General features: G+C 39.6%; 1 long non-coding RNA gene and 2 pseudogenes across 1 annotated transcript; 1 reads left to right on the top strand and 2 right to left on the bottom strand.

Moving 5' to 3' along the window:
- Positions 1–303: 303 nt before the first annotated feature.
- On the bottom strand, positions 304–1484 carry LOC134481249 (glyceraldehyde-3-phosphate dehydrogenase-like; annotated as a pseudogene).
- A 1179-nt stretch (positions 1485–2663) lies between these two features.
- LOC134481254 (uncharacterized) lies at positions 2664–6733 on the top strand. The gene is made up of 2 exons (XR_010056679.1): positions 2664–3187; positions 4834–6733. It is a non-coding gene; the product is annotated as an uncharacterized LOC134481254 (long non-coding RNA).
- A 5905-nt stretch (positions 6734–12638) lies between these two features.
- Psma6-ps4 (proteasome 20S subunit alpha 6, pseudogene 4) lies at positions 12639–13610 on the bottom strand (annotated as a pseudogene).
- Between the last annotated feature and the right edge of the window lie 6253 nt (positions 13611–19863).

The following is a 19863-nucleotide window of genomic DNA, read 5'->3' as shown; positions in this document are numbered from 1 at the left end:
GGTTTTCAAACAACACTTAGCTCTTGATAAAGATACAGCAGACATAATAAAATAAACAAAGCAATCTTAAAAATGCTGTATAAGAAGAGTATGATATGCTTACAACAATGTCTTCATGTTTATTCTCTTCAGTTCTTTCACTTATGATGAATGTGATATAGTTATGAAAATAACTATAAGAAATTTAAAAATGAAACACAATAAAATATACTGTATTCTTTTTTTTGAGGGTGCAGGGAACTTTATTGATGATATTCAAGAGAGAAGGGAGGGCTCCCTAGGCCCCTCCTGTTATTATGGGGTCTGGGATGGAATTGTGAGGGAGATGCTCAGTGTTGAGGGCTGAGTTGGGATGGGGACTCCTCAGCAACTGAGGGCCTCTCTCTTCCTCTCAGTATCCTTGCTGGGCTGGGTGGTCCAGGGTTTCTTACTCCTTGGAGGCCATGTAGGCCATGAGGTCCACCACCCTGTTGCTGTAGCCGTATTCATTGTCATACCAGGAAATGAGCTTTACAAAGTTGTTGAGAGCAATGCCAGCCCCAGCATCAAAGTTGGAAGAGTGGGAGTTGTTGTTGAAGTCGCAGGAGACAACCTGGTCCTCAGTGTAGCCCAGGATGCCCTTTAGTGCGCCCTCGGACGCCTGCTTCACCACCTTCTTGATGTCATAATACTTGGCAGGTTTCTCCAGGCAGCATGTCAGATCCACAACGGATACATTGGGGGTAGAAACACGGAAGGCCATGCCAGTGAGCTTCCCATTCAGCTCTGGGATGACCTTGCCCACAGCCTTGGCAGCACCAGTGGATGCAAGGATGATGTTCTGGGCTGCCCCATGGCCATCACGTCACAGCTTTCCAGAGGGGCCATCCACAGTCTTCTGAGTGGCAGTGATGGCATGGACTGTGGTCATGAGCCCTTCCACGATTCCAAAGTTGTCATGGATGACCTTGGCCAGGGGGGGTAAGCAGTTGGTGGTGCAGGATGCATTGCTGACAATCTTGAGGGAGTTGTCATATTTCTCGTGGTTCACCCCATCACAAACATGGGGGCATCAGCGGAAGGGGCGAAGATGATGACCCTTTTGGCCCCACCCTTCAGGTGAGCCCTAGCCTTCACCATGGTGGTGAAGACGCCAGTAGACTCCATGACATACTCAGCACCAGCGTCACCCCATTTGATGTTAGCGGGATCTCGCTCCTGGAAGATGGTGATGGCCTTCCCGTTGATGACAAGCTTCCCATTCTCAGCCTTGACTGTGCCCTTGAACTTGCCGTGGGTAGAGTCATACTGGAACATGTAGACCATGTAGTTGAGGTCAATGAAGGGGTCGTTGATGGCAACAATGTCCACTTTGTCACAAGAGAAGGCAGCCCTGGTAACCAGGCGCCCGATACGGCCAAATCCGTTCACACTGACCTTCACCATCTTGTCTATGAGACGAGGCTGGCACTGCACAAGAAGATGCAGCTGTCTCTGGAACAGGGAGGAGCAGAGAGCCAATATACTGTATTCTTATCAACCAACTTTCTTTCTTTTTTTTCTTTATTAACTTGAGTATTTCTTATTTACATTTCGATTGTTATTCCCCTTCCAGGTTAACGGGCCAACATCCCCCTAATCCCCCCTCCCTTTCTATATGGGTGTTACCCTCCCTATCCTCCCCCTATTACCGCCCTACCCCAAACAATCACGTTCACTGGGGGTTCAGTCTTAGCAGGACCAAGGGCTTCCCCTTCCACTGGTGATCTTACTAGGCTATTCATTGCTACCTATGAGGTTGGAGCCCAGGGTCAGTCCACGTGTAGTCTTTGGGTAGTGGCTTAGTCCCTGGAAGCTCTGGTTGGTTGGCATTGTTGTTCATATGGGGTCTTGAGCCCCTTCAAGCTCTTCCAGTCCTTTCTCTGATTCCTTCAACGGGGGTCCCGTTCTCAGTTCAGTGGTTTGCTGCTGGCATTTGCCTATGTATTTGCTGTATTCTGGCTGTGTCTCTCAGGAGAGATCTACATCCGATCAACCAACTTTCAAAAAACAAAATTCCAAATGGATCAAAGACCTTATATAAAATCTGAAACTCACAAGTTCAAGGAAGTTCCTGAAGCTAAAACTATTCATGAGAATGCTTCTCAAAGTTACATTAGTAGTAACCACTAGTGGAAGAGGAAACTTCTCCTCTGCAATTCCAGGTGGTCTTTTTTGTCTCCTCCAACATTAACCATTTTTTCTTTTATGTAACAACATTCCATTACTTTCTACTGCTCCCTCATTTTCTGTCTTCTTCTATCTTTCTTTTCTGCCTTCATGTCAAGCACACAAACAGAAGATGACAGAGAGAACCTTTGGTATTTGTATTTCTGATACTGACTTAATTTGTTAAACATAATCATTTTCACTACCATCATTGTCCAGTTAATGCTATGATTTTAATCTTCAAGATGAAAAAAATCCCATTTTAGAGATATTTTACATTTTTGTCTAGCATATAGGAGGCACTGCATTCAATACCCAGTGCTGCAAAAGTTACAAAGTGTTAAAATAATCATTTGCACAAAACTCTTTGAAATTCATTGTTCTGTACTTAAAATTCTTCTGTATTTATGCTAGATACATAAAAAAATAATAATGACATGTCTCAACTTGAGAGCTGATTAAAAGTTATTGTAGAGAGCGGCGCGGCGAAACAAAGATGGCGCCGACATCCAGCCTTGTCTGGATATAAACGACTTACTGCGCATGTGCAGGCTTGTCCCCTTGCTAGGGCTCCCTCTAGTGGTGAACAGCGGTACTGCACATGTGCGGTTTATGCACCAGGTGTCAGTTGACCGTTAATATGCTAATGAGGTGATTCATTCTCCGCCAATCCCTGGAGGACAAGTAGTGGGGTGATCCAAGCCCCACCAATCCCTGAGAGATAATTAGCATACTGTTGTCTATATAAGCCGAGCGATTTTGCTGCTCGGGGTCCCTGTTCAAGAGAGCTGTAACACTAAGAGAGCTGTAACACTAAGAAGAGCTGTAACACAGTAAAGGCTTGCTCGCAGAAGAATCCTGTTGCCGCGCGTCGTTCTTGCTGGCGGGACATTGGGCGCGCGACAAGTGGTGCTGAAACCCGGAAACCAACATCACCTGTGCTGAGGGTCCCTTCAGTGTGCTGAAGAGGATTCAGAACTGCGAGAAGGTAAATTAAAAGGTAAGCTTCGAGAGGCATGCCCCTTTTTGGAAGAGAGCATGTCAGAAACGGAGCAGAGTGAGAAATTAGGCTCCGAGAGGCATGCCCCTTTTTGGATTTAACAGAGCATGTCAGAAACGGAGTGGAGTGAGAAATTAGGAGCGCGCAAAAAGAAAAAGGTTACTAAAACAAAAGTGAAAGAGATACAAAAGGCGGAAGAAATGCCGCTGGAGGAAAAAATAGGTATGCCCCGGAGGATGAAGTACAAGTCATCCGGAGAGGATACTTTGTATCCATTAAAAGAATCAGAAGCCTTAGAACTGACTGGTAGTGACTCTGAGCAAGAATTGTCAGAGTCGGAGGAGGAGGAATTAGAGGAAGAGGCAGCCATATATGAGGAAGAAAGATATGGGCCTAGGTGGAGAGCCACTGTGAAGAAACCTAAAGTTATGGATCCTTTGTGGGCAAGGCTGGTAATTTTGTTTCTTTTTTTCTTTGTGTGGGATAGAGAAGCCACTGACGGCAAGCTTAAGCCTGGACCAAAACCTCTTTGGCGAATGGTCCCTGCCTGCTTAGAGGATAAACGATGTGAGGAAGCTGTTAGGACAGGTCAGAGGGTCCTTGCAGAGCAACAAGAAAGTATGTCAGAGGGAGAAAAGGTCTCGAAAGAAAAAAAGAAAAGAAAAGGAGATAAAAGGAACAGAGAGAAGGCAGAGATAAAAAATGGGGTCAGTGCAGCTTTTGTTGTGGCTCAAGTTGAGGCTATTGCTAGGTATGTGATTAGGCTCTGGAAACCTCACAGAGTCATACTGATCAGATTTGATAGAGGTAGACCGCCTGAAAATTTATTCAGGAGAATCAAACAAAAAGATAAACTTGAGTGTGCCTACTTGGATTCCTGGTCTCAAGGAGATTTAGCAAGTGACAAGGTGCTTCTCTTAAAAAAGCAGTTTCAATCAGCCCTTGGAGCCTTGCACCTGTAGCTAAGATATGTGTAGCCACTTCAATTTTGTTTTCTGACTGGTTTTAAATGTATAAATATTCTCTACATGCCTTGGTTATGGACTATTGGCTTTTAAGTTATTGGATATGGTTTAAAAAAATGTAACATTGATAACAGAAAGTTGACATAAAACTGGTAAAATTTAAAATATGCTCATGTTTCTGTTGATACCTGTTCCGGTATTATACACACTACTCTGATGACTGGTGAAAAGACTCGTAATGCCATTAGCCATTGCTTAGAGGCATGGGCAGCCTGGGGAAAGCCTGATAGTCTCAAGACAGACAATGGGCCTGCCTACACTGCAAAGTCCTTTCAGGCATTTTGCCAGACAATGCAGGTCAAACATACTACAGGATTGCCATACAATCCCCAAGGTCAAGGAATTGTGGAAAGGGTACATCGTACCTTAAAAGAGCTTATACAAAAACAAAGAGAGGGAATTGCTAGCAGCTGAACACCAAAAGAACAACTTTCTTTAGCTCTTTTTACTCTAAATTTCTTAATTTTGGATGCGCATGGCCGCTCTGCTGCGGATCACCATGCTGCTACTACACCTATAACTAATGCAGAAGTAAAGTGGAAGGATGTCTTAACTGATGAATGGCGTGGCCCAGATCCCGTGATTTCGAGATCTAGGGGAGCGATTTGTGTTTTTCCACAGAATCAAGAAAATCCAATTTGGGTACCTGAGCGTTTGACTCGAAAATTGCCTTCTGCTCTTCCTGAAGATGAGACTACGAACCCTACTATTACTACTGGGAATGGTAATACAGGTTAATTCGCTCACCCTGTGGGCTATTGCTAGATCCTGGCCAGTACCCATGCCAGTTCATAGCAATTCTACTGTTTTGAGAATAAGACTGGCAAGCATAATCTCTGGCCTTGGTTTCAGTGGGTGCTGTCCAATGAGCAAGGGTCATATACATCCCTGACCCCCTTTGCTAGGTTGATGGGAGAGAACTTCGTGCTGTATAATGTTTCAGCTACCAGAAAAAAATGATACCAGGTTGATCAATATTTAATATAATAACCTCTTGGTAAATAATACTGCCACTAGTACTTCAGTATGTGCTAGATCACCTTTTTTCTGATAAGCACTAATGTGAGCAGTGGTGCTTTAAATTGTAATAGCTCTGATGTAGTCTGCTATTTAGCTGAATGCTGGGATGGCACCAATGACACCACAGTGATGGTTAAGATTCCCTCCTTTGTGCCAATCCCAGTGGAGGCAAACCCAGATAGCTTTCCCATTCTTAATTTGCTGAGAGCCAAAAGAGATTTTGGAATTATGGCAGCCATAATTTCAGCCATTGTGCTGTCTGCTGCCGCAGCTACCATAGCTGAAATCACTATGACCAATCAAATACAGACGGCTGAGACTGTCAATCAGATTGTAGAAAGAACTGCAGTGGCGCTAGAGATACAAGAAGAATTTAATACCCATTTGGCATCTGGCCTTCTATTAGCCAATCAAAGGATAGATTTAGTTCAAGAAAAATTGAAGCACTGTATCATATGACACAGCTGTCTTGTGTTTCCTCCCTTAGAGGTTTATGCATTATTCCTTTGTGAGCTAACTTTTCTCAGAATTTTCAACAGAGCAAAGAAATCTCGAATTATCTGAAAGGAAACTGGTCCATGAAAGCAGAGCAACTATCAAGACAATTGCTGATGCAGATTGCTGTCCTCAACAGCACTAGGCTGGACCCCATCACAGTTGAAGACTTTACCTCATGGGTTACCAATGCTTTCTCCCTTTTTACGGAGCGGGCGGGCATGTTTTTCCCGGGGAGCTATTGTCCTCCTGGGATGCGGAGTAGGTCTCTGGCTTATTGGCCGTTTAAAAAGAGAACATGCCAGACACAAAGTGGTTGTTTACCAGGCTATGACCACCATTAAAAAGGGTGCTTCTCCCAACATATGGCTGGCCTCTTTGAAAGGTCAAGAGTTCGCCCTAGATCATTTTTGTCACAGTCATGTGGAGTCATTGTATCTAGGGACGGGCAACTTTCCTCGAACTCGGACCAACCTAAGACACGGGGCCCGGTGGCGATAGGGTAACTCTATGACGGGTAAGGCCGAGTTTGGATGAGAACGACCTAAGACAGGAACAATGACAAGATTGACGTGACACCCAGATCTAGACCAGTCATTTTATTAAACAAAAAAGGGGGAGATGTAGACAGCGTCGCGGCGAAACAAAGATGGCGCCGACATCCAGCCTTGTGTGGATATAAACGACTTACTGCGCATGTGCAGGCTTGTCCCCTTGCTAGGGCTCCCTCTAGTGGTGAACAGCGGTATTGCACATGTGCGGTTTATGCACCAGGTGTCAGTTGACCGTTAATATGCTAATGAGGTGATTCATTCTCCGCCAATCCCTGGAGGACAAGTAGTGGGGTGATCCAAGCCCCATCAATCCCTGAGAGATAATTAGCATACTGTTGTCTATATAAGCCGAGCGATTTTGCTGCTCGAGGTCCCTGTTCAAGAGAGCTGTAACACTAAGAGAGCTGTAACACTAAGAAGAGCTGTAACACAGTAAAGGCTTGCTCGCAGAAGAATCCTGTTGCCGCGTGTCGTTCTTGCTGGCGGAACATTGGGCGCGCGACAAGTTATTTTGTCTTAAATTTTGTAGACTTTAGGGGCAAGGGTAATGGTTCAGATGACCATAAAATAAGGACAACCTGAGTTCAGATCCCACATAAATATATGAGCATGGTGATATACACCTATAGTCCCAGGACTTTGCAGGGAGGGAGAAACTGTCTCATTTACTTTTAGGTAAATCAAAAAATTGTTTTTACTTAGAAACTTGTTTCAAAAAAGTAAAATATTGAATAGTAAAGGAAGACATTTGATTTTAACCTCTGTTCTCCACATGATGTACACACACACACACACACACACACACACACACACACAATTTTTACTTCATTTATCTGTTTAAGTAGGAATGGGGGCAGATACCTCACATACTCTTAGGAAATCACATTAAATAAGCAAAAATAAATTCTGTGGACATTCAAATGGATTATAGCAACACTTTTTGAGGCAGTCTCTATACAGGATGACCTCAAGCATTCTGTGTATACAAAGTAAATATTGAACTCCTGGTTCTTCTGTGTCTTGATCCCCCGTGCTGGAATTACAGATGTTTAAAACAATACCCAGTTTATGTGTTCCTGTGAGTATACCCAGGACTTTGTGCATGATAGAAAAACACACTAACAATTGAGATACATCCCCATCCCTTATGACAATATTTTCATCCACAGCAGAAGGTAAGCTTTTGACATAAGCTTGGTCAAGTCTTCCCAAGAAGACTTCAGCTCAGGAGCCCTGTTGTCAATAAAACTGGATGAAGTCATAGCACCTGGGATTGGAGATGATGAGCCCCAAACATATTTTCCATAATGTTTTTTTTTTCTGGCAAGTGTGACCTCAAATTTGGAGTTCCAAGAAAGAAAGATTTTCAGACTCTCCAGAGGATATTTGGAAAGTGAGTTGCAGAAGCCATGGGAATAAGAGTACCCATCATAGTCAACAACAAAATTGAAACTTACATGAATTGATACAAATTCATCGGATATGTATACACCACCTGGTTTTGGAAATTCAACTTTTACATAGGCTTAAACTTTGAAGAAACTTTTATGATGCTTCTTTTGATTTTTATGTTCCTGCAGTATTCTAGTTACATCTACTACTTTGACTGCTCTTACTGTACTGCAAAGACAAAAACCAGTGTATACAAGGATGGAGATATGGTGGTTGCTGCATTTTTATCCCTTTTTACTATTGTCTTAGATTCTATGCCTGATGATCCAAGTAAAGAGACTTACTATATTCAGTATGTTAATAATTTTCTATCTTTATTTTCTGCCTTATTTTAAAGATATACAATGCCTAGAAATATTATGTGTGATACAACACTGCTATCTACATTTTCAGAAGTTTAAAGTTTTCATTGAATAAATTCATTACTTGGTTATGTTTATTCCTAAATATTTTATTTTTCTTAAGCTATTGTGAATATGTATGTGTCAATGTTCTCCTTTTCTGTATGGTTTTTTGTTGGGTGTATGTATCAAAAAGATTATGGATTGTGCAAGTTGATTTTGTATTCTGCCACATTGCAGAATTTGATTAACATTTCTTTTCTGATAGAATTTTGGATTCTTTTTATATGTAGCATTATGTGTCATCTACAAATAATGACAGTTTGACTTTTTCTTTGCTTATTTATGTCTTGTCAATTTCCTTGTCTTGCATCATTGCTTGAGCCTGTTCTTCAAACACAATCTTAAAAGGTAGTGGGGATGGGGATGGTGAACATCACTGACTAACTCAGATAGATGGATAGATATATAGATAGATAGACAGGATGATAGGTAGTGATAGAGAGATAGATTGAGAGTATATTATTGTGTTGTGGTATATTGCCTTTAGCTCTACATTCTTTAAGACTTTTATCATGAAAGTGTGATAGGTTTTCTCAAAGACATTTTCTGCATCATTATGTTGTTATTTCATTTATCACCTTGAGAAATATGTTGACCATCTATACATTTCAAGGATAAAAAAAACTTGGTCATGGTTGATGGTCTTGTATATGTGTTTCTACATTGTGTTTACTAGTGTTTTCTTAATTTTTTTTAGTCTATGTTCATCAGGGATTCTGACCTACAGTATGCTTACCTGGTTTTAGTAGTAGAGTGACACTTTGTAGTTGTTTGGGAGTGCCCATTGTGTTCATTTTCTCTATTCTAATTGTTAAGAGGAGTATTTTATGATGAATCTGAAGGATTAAAAATTTGGTAGGATTATGGTGGGATAATTTTGTTTTTGGACATTTTTAACTGAAGTCTTTTCATTACTGTTTTTATTTCCTCATTTATTATGGTTCTTTTTAGATTGTTAATTTCTTGGTTTAAATTTTATAGTTTGCTATAATCTGGAAACTCATCTCCTTTTAATCTTTTTCAGATTAATCAAGTATAAATTCTAAAACTATTCCCACATAATAGTATTAATTTCTTAGGTGCATTTTGTAATGTTTCCCTGTCAATTCCTGATTCTGTTAACTTGGTCCTCCCTTTTATTTTGGTTAATTGGAACATCAGTCTAAATCTTGTCCATCTTCTTATAGAGCTATCTCTTTGATTCACTGATTTCTGTGTTGCTTTGTTTGTTTGATTTATTGTTCATGGTTTCTACTCTGGTATTCATCATGCCTTGCACATGACTGGATTTAGATTTGGTTTGGTATTGTTTTCTCAGCTTATAAGTTGTGTTAATAAGCCATTTATTTGAATTCTTTCAGATGTTTTAGTGTAAACATGTAGAGCTGTATATATCCCTCATAGAACTGCTTTTAATGTGTCCAATGAGCTGTTTATACTACATTTTCTTTTCATTTAGTTCCAGGAAAGTTTTAATTTAATTCCTAATTTCTTCTTTCTCTCATTCATCATTCAGTAGTGAGGTGTTTAATCTCCATGACTTTGTGTATTTATTAGGAATATTTTGCTGCCAATTTGTTTCACTGCATTGTGGTTATCTAAGATATGAGGAGTGCATTTGGTCTTTTTGATTTTATAAAGATTTGTTTTATGTTTCAGGATATGGTTTATTTTAGAAAAGCTTCCATGAGTTGCTGAGTAGAATGTGTATTCTTTAATGTTTTCATAGAATAATCTATAGATATCTGTTACAAATATTTTATTTGAGTCATATAATTCTATTGTTTCTCTATTTTTTTTGTTCAGTTGACTTTAAACCCAATAGCACAATTTAATGAAAATGGAGGCCCTAGACTTGCTGTCTATATGTTTACAATAGTAATGTCTTTTGGGTTATCTTTTCTCTTTATTAGAATAAAATATTCCTCTTCATCTATTCTGATTATTTTACTTTGAAGTCTATATTCTCAAATATCAGTCAAGCAATACCTGTTTCCTTCCAGGCCCCATTTCATTGGGCTAATTTTGTCCATCCTGAACGCTAAGCTGGTACCAATCTTTAAGACATGATGAGGCTTGTAGTACTCAAAGATGAAAGAACTTTCTTTCTTTATCCATCATGCCACTCTGTGGTTTTTCACTAGAGAATTGAAGTTATTGATGTTTAATATTCTTTTTCTCTATGGAAAATATATTATTTTATTCAACGTAATCTGATTATGGTTTCATCTCCCACAACTTCTTCAAGGTCCTCCTTACTTTCCCATTCATCCAAATATACCCCCACTTCATAGAAAACAAACAAGCACCTAAAATAATAATGCAAAGTAACACATACACGCACACACACACACACACACACACACACACACACACACACACACAGGAAGAGAGAGAGAGAGTATGACAAAGAAAACAGAAAAAATACAAAGCACAAAAGACATATACAGACAAATAGCTGTACATATTCACCCACAAAGAAACCCATAAAAACAAAACTGGAAACATGTATATTAAAGGGAGAAATGTCCAGACAAAGCATTGTAAAATAAATCAAGACAAACCAAAATCTACAAAATATCTTTGGATTCATTGTGTTGGTCATCTATTGCTGGGCATGAGACTGCCTCTAAGTGTGGTCTGTATACCCAATGGTACTCCATTTGGGGGAAAAACTGATTTTCCTTTGCAATTGATTATCAACTGGAGATAGTTTCTGGATTAAGGAGTGGGTCTTATGTCTACTTCTCTTTTCAGAGTTGGGACCTCAACTGACTTAGACATGTGAATGCCCTTTCATGCTCCAACCATCTCATTATGAGACCAAGACCCCCAAAGATGCTGTTGAGTTTGTTTTGTATCCACCAACAACTGTGAGACATGGAGCATACACATGGAGTAGTTTATTCCTCCAGTGAGACTCCTTTAGAAAAAAAACCATTTTTTTCATGTTCACATGTCTATCAGTAGGATATAGCCTCTGGATTAGTAATGGGAGCAAGTGTCTGCTTCTTCATTATACTCTAAAACCCATTCAGGTATAGCCCCTAGGCATGCTGCTTTATGTCTCTATAAATTCATATATGTACCAGCCTTGCCATACACAAAAGACCTTGAATCCTTAGTGTGTTCATCAGTTCTGGCTCTCCACTCTCTCTTCAACCCCTTTCACAAAATTTTCTGTGCCCTGAATGGAGGGATTTTATGGAGATACCCCTTTTAGTACTAATATGTAAAGGTCTCTCCCTCTATACATACAATCTAGCTGTAGGTCTCTGTATTTGTTCCCATTTTCTGTGGAGGAAGCTTCTCTCTTGATGGCTGGGCAAGGAATAAATCTTCCTAATAACAAATGTTGTTGGGAGACATTTTATTGCTCTATTCTATTAGTATTTGTTTTTTGTCATGATCCTTGCACTATATGACCTCAGGTTCTTAGATGCCCAAACAGTGTTTCATGCCATCTCATAGTGTGGGTCTTAATTCAAGTCAGATATTAGTTGGTTAGTTTCACAAACTTTGCAACATTATTGCAGCAGCATATCTTGGAAGTAGGTCACAATTGTATATGAAAAGTTTGTAGCTGGGTTGATATTTGGTTTCTCCTCTAATAACATGCAGAATACCTTCTAGTACCATTAGTAATTGTCCATAGACGTGAAAACTCTAGGTAGTTACCAGATTGACTTCTACGACTTCTACATCTTCAGTGAGTTCTGTAGGTGTTGTCTTTATCAATAGAGCCTTACTATCAGTTTGTGGAAAGAAAGCAATAGCCTTGTCAATAGCTTAGATTATTTAGTGTTTGTGATAAGAAGCCTTTGGCAAATAACTCAGTTAGATATAACCCATATTAGTACTGAAAGTTGCTTTTGGTGACAAGCAGAGCTGTTCTGCATTATGTTATTGAGGAAGTTTATTTGGAACATCTTTATATAAGTATATGTTATAGGACACTTCTACTGTATTAGATTGTCTTATGACCTTTCAAATGTTCCTTAGGTCTAGCCATTCCTCCTTATATTTTCTTCTTCATCCCCTCATTCCTCTCCTGTCACTGTTTGATCCTCCCGTTATAGCCCCCCCCATCCTTCCATAACAATTTATTCTATTTTCCTAAGGAGATCCATCCCTCCTTCAATCCAGTTACTTACTCTCTCCTTGACTTCTGTGGTTATGTGGACTGTAGCTTCCTTATTGATGAGTTAAGAAACAACATCCTCATATAAGAAAACCCATACCAAACTTCTTTCTGGGACTGAGTTACCTCACCTTGGATGATGTTTTTCCAGTTCAATCCATTTACATGAAAACTTCATGATTTCATTTTTTAGTGGGTAAGGAATATTCTGTTGAATAAATGTACCAGATGGTTTTTATCGATCTGTGTGTATTAGGTTTTTCTGTTTATCGTGACTACAGCAGCAATGAACATGGTTGAACAACTGTCTATGTTTTAGGATGAAGCACCTTTTGGGTCGAAAGGTGGTATTGCTAGATCTTTTTTTTTTTCCAAAAGCACTGTTTTATTTATACAGAGTCCTAACCAGTCAATGGCAGGAGGAGTGGGAGAGTTTCCATCTTCAATCCAGGGCCTCTAAGATGTCGGTTTGTTGTTACCAAACACATAGGCACATGGCATCATGGATCTGGTAAGCTGATAAGAGTGTTCAGTCTCTCTCTGCTAGAGCCACAAGGTGAGCATCAGTCTCTGCTTCTGTAAGAATCCTGAATTTAGGATTTTCAACTGTAACTACCCCAACTTCGATTTCTGAAGGTTTGAAATCAATCGACAGAACAGTTAGACAGGCATGTAATTGCAGTTTCCACTGTCTGTTCAAATGTCCAATCAAATTTCTTCTTCACTTTTTTTTTTCAAGGAAGCTGGTTGACTCTGTCTGCTTCACCCCTGCTGCGGTGGCTTTAAAGCCACGGTAGTAGCCTGCAGGGTTACACATGTACACTTGAGGGCCTTGCTCTTCATCTACACCAATTAAAATCATACAACAACCAAGTGGCCTCATTTCAGCATTCTGTGTGTAGACTTGAGAAACATCAGCAATTCTTTTACACAGCATGTCCACAGGAATCTCATAGCCATATTTGTATCTCCAGTTAGCTGCTTCGTAGGGTGCCCTCTGTACCTGGGATCTGCTGTCAGCTGTCATTCCTGTCATCACACAGCCAATGTTTGCCGTTATCTTGAATAAGTGAGTAACGGTGCTGGAATCCAGTAGTTTGTCAGGTACTTTCTTCTGTGTGACAATAACTGCGCAGTCCTTTCCTGTGACAGCTACAGATGTAAGTCCACCCTGGTTAATAGCCTTAAAAGCATATTCTACTTGGTAGAGTCGGCCCTCGGGAGAGAAAATAGTAATGTGCTGGTCAAAACCGGCACTGGAACCACGGGACATGGCATTCCCGCTATTTCAGACACAGTCTACACCCCGTAGCACACACACACACACACACCAGGCACTGTATTGCTAGATCTTGTAGTACATCCCCAGCTTTCTGAGGATCTTCAACACTGAAGACCATCAATGAATGAGCTTTCTCCTTACTTCCTAATCTTGGAAGCATGTGTTGTCTTTGTTTTTTTTTTTTAATATGGTTTATTCTGACTGATTTAAGATGAAATCTCAAAGTAGTCTTGGTTTATATTTCCCTAATGACTAATGATGTTTAACAATTACTTGTTTCTCTATCATTTCTTTTTCGTATTTTTTTGTTAGGTTTGTACTCTATTATTGAACTGGGTTATTTGTTGCTTGAAGCCAGTTTTATGTTGTTATGTTTTATCTTTTGTATAGTTTCAGTACATTATGTATTTTGTTTAACAACCTTCTATCAGATATGTGGTTGGTAAAATACTTTCACATTAGTAGAATGACTTTTTTTTCTTTATTAACTTGAGTATTTCTAATTTACATTTCGATTGTTATTCCCTTTCCCAGTTTCCAGGCCAACATCCCCCTCCCCCCTCCCCCTCCCCTTCTATATGGGTGTTCCCCTCTGCATCCTCCTCCAATTACCGCCCTCCCCCCAACAATCACCTTTACTGGGGGTTCAGTCTTAGCAGGACCAAGGGCTTCCCCTTCCACTGGTGCTCTTACTAGGCTATTCATTGCTACCAATGAGGTTGTAGCCCAGGGTCAGTGCATGTATAGTCTTTGGATAGTGGTTTAGTCCCTGGAAGCTCTGGTTGCTTGGCATTGTTGTACATATGGGGTCTCGAGCCCCTTCAAGCTCTTCCAGTCCTTTCTCTGATTCCTTCAACGGGGGTCCCGTTCTCAGTTCAGTGGTTTGCTGCTGGCATTCACCTATGTATTTGCTGTATTCTGGCTGTGTCTCTCAGGAGAGATCTACATGCTGTTCCTATCAGCCTGCACTTCTTTGCTTCATCCATCTTGTCTAATTGGGTGGCTGTATATGTATGGGCCACATGTGGGGCAGGCTCTGAATGGGTGTTCCTTCTGCCTCTGTTTTAATCTTTGCCTCCCTATTCCCTGTCAAGGGTATTCTTGTTCCCCTTTTAAAGAAGGAGTGAAGCATTCGAATTTTGATCATCCATCTTGAGTTTCATGTGTTCTGTGCATCTAGGGTAATTCAAGCATTTGGGCTAATAGCCACTTATCAATGAGTGCATACCATGGGTGTTTTTCTGTGATTGGGTTACCTCACACAGGATGATATTTTCCAGTTCCCTCCATTTGCCTATGAATTTCATACAGTCATTGTTTTTGATAGCTGAGTAATATTCCATTGTGTAGATGTACCACATTTTCTGTATCCATTCCTCTGTTGAAGGGCATCTGGGTTCTTTCCAGCTTCTGGCTATTATAAATAAGGCTGCTATGAACATAGTGGAGCATATGTCTTTGTTATATGTTGGGGCATCTTTTGGGTATATGCCCAAGAGATGTATGTCTGGGTGCTCAGGTAGTTCAATATCCAATTTTCTGAGGAACCTCCAGACTGATTTCCAGAATGGTTGTACCAGTCTGCAATCCCACCAACAATGGAGGAGTGTTCCTCTTTCTCCACATCCTTGCCAGCATTTGGTGTCACCTGAGTTTTTGATCTTAGCCATTCTCACTGGTGTGAGGTGAAATCTCAGGGTTGTTTTGATTTGCATTTCCCTTATGACTAAAGATGTTGAACATTTCTTTAGGTGTTTCTCAGCCATTCGGCATTCCTCAGCTGTGAATTCTTTGTTTAGCTCTGAACCCCATTTTTTAATGAATGACCTTTTTTTTACTATATTAATTCTACCAATCCCTGAGCATTGGAGATCAGTCCATCTCCTGATATCTTCTTCAACTTTTTACTTCAAAGTCTTAACATTTCATCAATGTCTTAAAATATCATAAAAGAATTTGATTTGTTGGTTATATTACCTCCTGATATTTTCATTTTGTATATATTGATTTGTTTGCATATATTGAGTGAACCTTGTAGCTGTGGGAAAAAATCAACTTGGATTTTGTTAGTCTCATTAACAATATCAGATTTGGAATGTGTCTTAAATCCACAAAGTAGTTTGTTATTCCCCAAATACTCATGTCACTGTAAGGTTCATTTTTTCAATTCAACTTTGTGGATTTGACGCAGTTGCAATTCCAATGTTAAAATTTTCACAGACACAGAAAATAAACAAAGTTAATTCAGAGCCACATAAAACTTCAAATTTTCAAGCCAATCCTCACAGAAATAGACTAATACTGGAGATATTGGCATATCTGATGTCAAGCTGTATTGCAGAGTCATTGTTTTAGTAGTAGAAGTAGCAGTAGCAGCAGTACTAGTAGTAGTAGTAGTAGTAGTAGTAGTAGTAGTAGTAGTAGTAGTAGTATTTGTTATTGTTGATGATGATGTTGTTGTTGTCATAGTAGGAGTAATCTCACATAGCTCTGTACAAAAACAGAAATACATAGCAATGGGATAAAATAGAATAGAATATGTGGCCCAAATATAAGTTCTCAGAGCTATAGGGACATCATTTTGACAAAGATGTAAAAAATATAAGTGCAAGGAAACTGTCTAACAAATATGCTAGTAAACGTGGTTAACAATCTGTAAAAAAAAAATTAAACCACTCCTGTGATACTTCTTCTCCATCATATGACCAGTTAGGCCTACTATCAGTTATCACTCCCAATGATATGCCTGCTTCCCTTAGCATTCTCTTCATCACAACCACCAAACCCATGCAGCTCTTGGATTCCCCTTTCTCATGCTTCAAAGTGGGCCTTTCATTTCTATTCCATAGTTAAACAATATCCAATTTGGAATTTTTCTTACCATACCATCAGGTAGTCAACTCCTTACAATACCAAATTCCTGCAGTGCCTCATCAGGGCTCCCCTCCCTCTTCCTACCAGGCTCATTCAGCACCTCCATTACTTCCCTTCCCTGGACCTTGAGGCCACTGACTACAAACCCAACTTCCCAAAATTTCTTATCCTTAACCTTCAGTTAGCCACTTCTTAGTCAGAGTATAGCACCTACAATTGGAAAACTATACTAGATCTTAGCGAAAGAGAAGACCATGAGAGCTGAGCTGACACTTGGGTATTATCTGTTTGTGGAAGAGACAATCAAGCGCCATATGAACTAAATTATGACACAGGAATAGAGAGAAAAAGTATGTTGCTGGACTTCCCAGCTAAAAACAAATTGGTTCCAATGGTCCTAATAGATGAATATTGAGGGCAGAAACAATATTCAATAGATTGGTAGCTGAAAACCAGATACCAAAAGAAATGTTAATCTGCTCAAGTAAGGAAAACGCATCTAGTAAAGCAGTAGCAATCAGTCACTGTTTGATTAAATGTGAGATTATCAACAATCATTCTCCATGATTCATGTGTATTCTGCACTGATCAGATAGGAGAATAATTCAAATCTTTGGTAGTGAGACTAATTTCTTTATTCCTCCAAGGATAGATACACTATTTTTCCTGGTAGAATCCACTCATGTGGCTTCCATTTTGGTCTTTCCAATCATAAAAACTCTTGATCCAAAGGTCAGGAAACTAATGTTGGATTTCCACCAAGTTCTAAGAAAATCTATCCAAGTTATTTATTACTGGAATTAATGATAGGGTGAAATTGGGGACCTAGTGAACACACTGTTAGTTAGACTTCAACTAAAATTATACCTGACTTCCCCAAAACACTACTTTAAACGGAAGGTGGCAGTGGTTTGTGGGTCGTTCACACCAATATTTTTTTTAAGTTCAAATTATATTTATTATTGTTTGATAAGAAAAAAACTTTTTTTTATTAACTTGAGTATTTCTTATATACATTTCGAGTGTTATTCCCTTTCCCGGTTTCCGGGCAAACATCCTCCTCCACCCTCCCCTCCCTTATGGGTGTTCCCCTCCCCACCCTCCCCCCATTGCCGTCCTCCCCCCAACAGTCTAGTTCACTGGGGGTTCAGTCTTAGCAGGACCCAGGGCTTCCCCTTCCACTGGTGCTCTTACTAGGATATTCATTGCTACCTATGAGGTCAGAGTCCAGGGTCAGTCCATGTATAGTCTTTAGGTAGTGGCTTAGTCCCTGGAAGCTCTGGTTGCTTGGCATTGTTGTACATATGGGGTCTTGAGACCCTTCAAGCTCTTCCAGTTCTTTCTCTGATTCCTTCAATGGGGGTCCTATTCTCAGTTCAGTGGTTTGCTGCTGGCATTCGCCTCTGTATTTGCTGTATTCTGGCTGTGTCTCTCAGGAGAGATCTACATCCGGCTCCTGTCGGTCTGCACTTCTTTGCTTCATCCATCTGGTCAATTGGGTGGCTGTATATGTATGGGCCACATGTGGGGCAGGCTCTGAATGGGTGTTCCTTCAGTCTCTGTTTTAATCTTTGCCTCTCTCTTCCCTGCCAAGGGTATTCTTGTTCCCCTTTTAAAGAAGGAGTGAACCATTCACATTTTGATCATCTGTCTTGAGTTTCATTTGTTCTAGGCATCTAGGGTAATTCAAGCATTTGGGCTAATAGCCACTTATCAATGAGTGCATACCATGTATGTCTTTCTGTGATTGGGTTAGCTCACTCAGGATGATATTTTCCAGTTCCAACCATTTGCCTACGAATTTCATAAAGTCATTGTTTTTGATAGCTGAGTAATATTCCATTGTGTAGATGTACCACATTTTCTGTATCCATTCCTCTGTTGAAGGGCATCTGGGTTCTTTCCAGCTTCTGGCTATTATAAATAAGGCTGCGATGAACATAGTGGAGCACGTCACACCAATATTTTGTGGGTCAATTCAGACCTAGTATGCTGTAGTCTTCAGAAATTCTGCCTGCTTCTCTATACCAGTGTACAATTATACCAATAAAAGAAGGAAGATCATTCTGGGGGAAGTATTGGAGAAATGTTAATAGTAAAACTCTGATATTTGTAGCAAGATCTTTTCTGAAAGGGAACTTACCTTATCCTCACTCAAGAAGATCTGGGTATATAAACTGACTTATGTCTAAAAATTGGTCCACATAATTAGCTATATATGTTACTTATATTCACACATCACACATATAAAAACATACATACATTCTCTATTGTTGCTATAATTAATTACATTTGGTTTGTGGTGTTTGTGTTTAGACATATTAGACAAAAAATTAAGCTTATCATTTACTTAATTCTTGCAAACAATGTGATTGATTATGCCTTCCAAAGGTCCATCAAGCCTGCACAGTAAAACAATGTCAATACCATGTCATCAAGGGATCTAATACTGTAGATGTATCCTAAAATATATACATATGCATACATAAATGGAAAAAAATGAGGTTGCCTCATGGTGGATGGGGATTACAATGCCTCCTCCAGACACCATAGGCTATCAAATAAATACCCAAATACTAGATGGGGTTACTTCTTTTTTCAGTTGCTGGCCAATGGGAACTCAGAATCTCCCAAATTATTGCTGTTACTCTTGGCTGTCCTTTAGACAAAACTTGATGATAAGACCATATTATTGCATTTATTAGGATGGCCATTTTTACTATACGAATCTGCCAATCCATGAGCATGGGAGATCTCTCAATTTTCTGAGTTCTTTTTCAATTTTCTTTCTTGAGAGACTTGAAGTTATTGTCATGAAGATCTTTCATATGTTTGGTTAGAGTTACCCCAAGATATTTTATATTATTTATAGCTATTGTGAAGGGAGTTGTTTCCCTAATTTCTTTCTCAGCATGTTTATCATTTGTATAAAGGAAAGCTACCAATTTATTTGAGTTAATTTTATATTCAGCCACTTTGCTGAAGTTATTTATCAGCTGGAGAAGTTGGCTGCTAGAATTTTTGTGTCCCTTATGTACTACCTTATCATCTACAAATAGTGATACATTTATATCTTCTTTACCAATTCATATCACATTGATCACTTTTTGTTGTCTTATTGTTCTAGCTACAACTTCAAGTACTATACTGAATAGATATGGGGAGAATGGGCATCCTTGTCTTATCCCCAATTTTAGTGGGATGACTTCAAGTATCTCTGCATTCAATTTGATATTGGCTGTTGGTTTGCAGTAAATTGCTTTTATTATGTTTAGGAAGGAGGCTTGAATTCCTGATTTTTCCAATACTTTTAACAAGAAGGGTGTTGTATTTTGTCAAATGCTTTTTCAGCATCTAAGGAGATGATTATTTGATTTTTTCTTTGAGTTTGTTTATGTATTGGATTACATTAATGTATTTTTATATATA

Source organism: Rattus norvegicus, chromosome 12 (genome assembly GCF_036323735.1).
Source record: "Rattus norvegicus strain BN/NHsdMcwi chromosome 12, GRCr8, whole genome shotgun sequence".
Taxonomy (NCBI): Eukaryota; Metazoa; Chordata; class Mammalia; order Rodentia; family Muridae; genus Rattus; species Rattus norvegicus.
Note: the sequence above shows the minus strand (reverse complement) of the source record. Positions and strands in the feature narration are given on the sequence as shown.